The sequence below is a fragment of the Melopsittacus undulatus genome, chromosome 5, assembly GCF_012275295.1.
Source record: "Melopsittacus undulatus isolate bMelUnd1 chromosome 5, bMelUnd1.mat.Z, whole genome shotgun sequence".
Lineage (NCBI taxonomy): Eukaryota > Metazoa > Chordata > Aves > Psittaciformes > Psittaculidae > Melopsittacus > Melopsittacus undulatus.
In genome coordinates, this window is record NC_047531.1 from 12,835,081 (window position 1) to 12,841,080 (window position 6,000).

Here is a 6,000-nt window from a genome sequence, read left to right on the forward strand (position 1 = left end):
TTACACTACTTCCAAAAGAAGTTTTCATTACATTTTATGCTATTATTATGTATTTACAGCTCCTTGAATGTATTCTCTATCACTAAAGCAATTTCAATGCAATACTGTGTTAATTCTTTTTATGTACCCTAGACTATATTACTAAGTAAATGTTTTATGTAAAATATATTAAATAGTAAATGTTTGTACCCTCTTCTTGATAACTGATTTTTTTTTAATTGCACATTCTAATCCTTTTCAGACTATCAGGTCTGTGGTAGCTGGTTTTTACATTTTAGTGTTTGAAAAGAAATAGAATCACATCAGCCTAAGGAAATTAATTTTTTTATTTCTCTAAAATCCTCTAGAGTTGTGGCCAATCATGTGAAAATTTGCTTTTCTTAATTAATTGGTTTTCATTGTTTGGAAAGCACAGTAGCAGTAACCTACTAGCTCTTCAGCTCTACACAGTCTCCCAGAGAAAAGAGGCAGACCTTCATTTCGTAAACCAAAAGCAGACAGCAGGATTTTCCATTTCATCTTTTATTAAATAGGAACTTTTTAGAACTTGTTTATGCATTCCAAAGTAAAATAATGCAAACCTGTAATCTTCACAAGTTCTATTTAATAAGTAATGTCTGTCATGAGATAAACCAGTTGCTGGTTTCTAGAAGCTTGTGGGGGGGCTTTTAACACTAAAATGTGCATATTTCTGCTTTTGTATATCTTCCATTCTTGGCTTTGCAGTGCACTGCAATTCATGCAGGTTTTGGAAGACAAATATGGTTTAGTCTGGCAAAGATTTGGTTAAGGAGTAGTCTAATACTAGCCTATGAGTACTTCCAGGGGAACTATGGAGCTGAAGGAACCAAATTCGTCTCAGTGGCGACAGGTGATCTAGCAGGGGGCAATGGCCACTGTGGGAGGATCCTAAAGTGCATTAGGAAGTAGTTCTTCACCTAGAGCACTGGAACAGGCTGCCCAAAGAGGTGGAATTTCCATACTTGAAGGATGTGAGAGCTTGGAAGTTGAGCTTGTCTCAAACACTGCTTACATTCCATAGTGTGAGAGTCAGGAAACTGAATTTGTCTCAAACACCGCTGTAATTGAGCTTGTCTCTGATACCATTTGCATTCAACCATGGGAGGCCTTGCAAGAATTATCACAAACGAAGCAAATAACAAGGATGTTGGCTTTTGATACTGCATAGGCAGGATCGTTCTGACCCTCTTGTTTGAAGCTGATAAGCCTCCACAGTACTGTGAAAAATGCTGACTCAAAGAATGCGCCACAACATGAGGGACAACGACCACCAAGAAAACCATCACGGAACCCCAGTTGTGGAACTGCATATGTGTTCACTGAAACACATCCACCATTATCATAGTAACACCTCTCTACATTTTGCATGCAAATTATGGATAACACCCCACGAAACCTGAGCATAAAAGGGCAGGGTTCAGGTCAGAGGGTGAGCTCCCACCACCGGCAACACCCTGGGTGAAGAGGGACAACACCGCTGGATCCACAGGTGGTAACTATCTGCTTGCAACTCACCTCTCCCCCTCCCTTTTCTCTCTTGCTCTCTTTCTCTCCCTCTACATTGATCTGTTCAGGAATAAACACTTGAATTTGTTAAAAGAGTTTCAGCATCTGGCCTTGTTTGTGCCTTAATTCTTACCAGGTGACAAATACATTGACTCTGACCAGGTCTGAGTCACATACATCTTTCCACCAGATTGAGACAGAGGATTTAAAGACCTGGATGGACAAAGCTATGTCTGACCTGATCTAGTGATGGTGATAGTCCTACTCCTATAGGCAGTTATGCCCCAGAGGAAGTCTGCAAGATGTCCTTTCCAACCAATATTTTCATGATTCGGTGATTCCATGATTAAGGTACTCAGGCTAGTATAGTCAGTAGTGACTGAGATTTGCCTAAAGCTTTGAAAATATCTCCTTGAACAACAAAGTGACTTGAAACAGCTACCCAGCTACAGGTACAGGAGAAAATGCAACAATAAAGGGTGGGAGGAAACATAACTGTTTTAATAAGATAGGGTAAAACCAGAAATACAGATAGTGAGGAAATCTTTGGTCTCTTCCAATACTGGGAACCCTGCTTTTGTGCAGCATTGGACAGCACACTGCACAGATGCCAGCTATGGAGGTGCTCCTTCCCCTTCCCATGATGTGGAGCCTTTTATTTTGTGTAGCAAACAACCATCTTCCCTGGACAGGCTGGGACATAATCTCTCTTAGAACTTTCACCAGTGCCAGCACAGGCTTTAAGGCACAAGGCTCAGCAGACCAGACATGTCTTGTTCAAGATCACTAACTCTTCAAATCCAACATTTCTGGCAAGGCTTCCAGCACAGCTAGTTCATCCTGGAGGACACATGGCTTCAGGGGACATAACAGTGCCCCCCAGTACCTACAGGCAGGCTGGCAAGACGTGCAAGCCATGCTCTTACTGAGATCATGGGAGAACAAGAGATGTCAGAACCAGGGAAGGGTCTGGTGACATGTAAGGAAAACTTTTTCCTAGTGAGAATAGTCAAGCATTTGCAACTGGTTACGCAGGGAGGATTTGGGGTCTAAGGTCTTGGAGGTTTTCAAAATCTGTCTGGACAAACCCTATGTAAACTGGTCTCAATGACAGGTTGGACAGGGCTTTGAACAACCTCATCTAGTGGAAGGGGTTCCTGCCCATAACAGGGGGTTGGAACTAGTTGATCTTAAGGTCCCTTACAAGACAAACCATTCTATGATTATATGAGTTCAGTGTTGTCCCTTTCTTGAGCAGCTGTATAATTCTGTAATTCTAAGCAGACATCTAAATTTAAGTCTTAATCTGTGAGCTGAATTCCTCCCTGATAGCTAACCAGTAAACATTAGAAGAGAGCCCACACTGATAAATTCAGCAGAAGTTAATTAAAATGTGCCTTCCCACACTCCTGAACTTAATTTAGGAAAAAAATTTAACTTGGACAGATATGGTTTGGAACAAAGCAAAGCTAGGCAACAGAAGAAGGATGCTATTGGAGTAAAAGAACAGCTAAGAGGACTTAAATGTTTTCATTTGTTATCCTTTTTTAATTTTCTCAGCCAGTTATAGTCCCAGAGTGGATTAAATTTCAATATAACATTATCCCAAATGTCTGCTAGCATGGATGAAAAAGATGGAAAACGCACAATTGCAAAGTTATGAAAATATCAAGTTACATTAAACTGATTATATTCAAGATGGAGTGTAGTCTTACATCACTAGAACAATTTGTACAAGGAGGGCAACCTCCCTTTTTATAGACATGGCAAAGTCTGCTTGTTGCACAGTGTGCTTGCCCTTTAACCTGTATCCACATGCTGGGTCTGATACCTATTACAGCACGTCTGCTGTCCAGATGTTGTGTGCTGTGTACATGTGTAGGCCTAGGAAGAGCTGTGTGTTCCCAGGGCTCCTGTTGAACTATTCTAGGTTTAAGTAACAAACACGTTTGCCTGAAATATATGTCTACCATACATTGTGCATTACGAAAATTGTACAAATACATGCTCATGGTGCTATGTTATGTTAATTTTCCAGTAGGATCCCAGTGGTGACTTGTATTGCACATTCTGGTCTTTTTATGTATAATTCCTTGATCAGATAATGAAATTTAAATTTGTTTTTATCTTCAGTGCTTGAGCCTGGGCTTAGTTTTGTATTCAACATGTTTCTGTTTCAACCCACATAGTCCTAGCTCTGCCTAGGCATGCGTGTTTATTCTGTATTCTGCTAGAAGAGTGAAGATCTCACCTGGCTTTTCGTTAATTCATGGAGCGATGATGATCAAGGTAAGTTATTTTGGATCATACATCTGAAGGCAGAACTGGAGCTCAGCCAGCCTGTTCTACAGCTCAGTGTCTACTATTAGTAGCCTTGCCAAGGGTTAGTGGTCTGTGGCCAATTCAGTTACTCTTCTTCAGTTTGCTGGGAAGGGAGTGTGAGGGTAAAGACAAACCCATCTGTTTCCTTATGGTCTTGCCATGCTGTTTCCTACTAATTGACATAGATTCTGAAGTGGGGGAAAAACTAAAAGGAAACAACCTTGGGAATTAAGGTTTCATACTTGAAGGCTTCCATTAGGTTTCCATTTAGGAAAAAATAATATCTGGTATATTACATTAAGTTGTGATTCATACTGTTTGCAACATGGTCTTAGAGAAAAGCTGGTGTAGACTCAGGCAGCTGCAGCAGTGTTCAGCCAAATCTGGATTATGGATTCTTACAGCTGCTGTCAGTGGCAAGGTTTCCTGAGATTGTTCAGTTTCGCTGTGGTCTGTTCTCACAGACTTACCCCTTGCTTGAGGTTTTCATGGTTAGACCACAGGTGGCAACCAAGTACCATGCAGCAGCTTACTCATGCCCCCTCCCCACCCTGGTGGGATGAGAAGAAAAATCAGAAAAAAGGCAAAAACCTGTGGGCTGAGATAAGAACCGTTTAATAATTAAAGTATAATATAGTTTAATAATTAAAGTAAAATATAGTAATGATGATGATGATGATGATGATGATAACATCATCAACAACAATAATATTAATAATTATAGAAGGGAAGGGAGAGAGAGAGAGGAATACCCCCCCCCAAAAAAAAAATAAGAAAAAAGTGATGCACAATACAATTGCTCACCACCCACTGATACTCAGCTCATTCCTGAGCAGCAATCGGTAGCTCCCAACCAGCTTCTCTCAGTTTATATAATGGGCATGCCATGCTGTGGTATGCAACACCCCTTTGGCTAGTTTGGGTCAGGTGTCCTGTCTCTTCTTCCTCCCGGCTTCTTGTGCCCCTCCTCACTGGCAGAGCATGAGACTGAAAAGTCCTTGGTCAGGGTAAGTGCTACTGTGAAGCAGTGTTACTGGGGTGTTATCAGCACTGTTCCCAGACTAAAGCCAAAATACAGCATTGCACCAGCTACTAAGTAGAAGAAAATTAGCTCCATCCCAGCTGAAACCAGGACAAGGTATTAACATCAGTCTCATGGTGTGATTGAAGTGGAAAAGGAGAGAAATTAGATCATACTGATTTTATAAACCATTGTTGTCTACTTTAGCATCCTGTTTATGAATTTGGCTTTCTCCTGTCTGTTGATACATATAGTGCCAAAGAGATGGTAGTCTGTTTGTGAGATTCCTGAGCTGGTTTTATAACATAGTCGTGATCATGGTGATCAGTGTAGGTGCAGTATTATGTGCTATACATGTACTTGCGTCATGGACATACTTTTCTTACTAGTTTCCTCTTCAGAAAGACTTCAAATTGCCAGTCTCCCAATTGTAAACAAAAGGATATGAGTGCTCTAGCTCCAAAGAAGATTGCATACAAATATGTGTTATCTTTCGTACTAGATTAATTAATTTTATTAAATCTCTCTTTTCTGATTAAAGGGGCAGACTGAGGGATAAAAAATGAAATTAAATCAAAATTGCTATTTTTATCGTCCACTAAGAATATACCAAAGTCACACAGAAGGTCAAAACCCAGTGAAACTCTTGTGGTCATAATACAACTTACTCCACAAAACTAAAAATGCTTAGATAATGAAAAATGACCTCTCAATCTTTAGCACTATAGTAGAATAGAGGCACTTGGAAATTGTTTTGTTGTAGAGACCTTTTCTTCAGTTGGATCTCCCACTGAATTTTAACTTATTTCTCTATTAAATTCTCGGTAGACTCACAATCCCATTAAAAGTAATTTATTTCACATGTGTTATTTTTCATTTTGCTGAGAAAAAACCTCTGAGCCTTGACCCCGTCTTGAAATAAAAACATTATTTTTAGGGCAGGTCAAATATTTTTGTTTGGTTGGTTTTATTTTTTTTTTTTTTTTTTAGAATCAGGTGACTCAAAAAAAGAGAAGGAAAAAAAAAGAAGGCGAGATTGGAAAATTGCATTTCTCTGTCCCTGCTGCATTTAGGATGTGGTCATGCCCCAGGAGCCTAGAGAATTGCAGTTATGATGTGCCTGAGCTCAG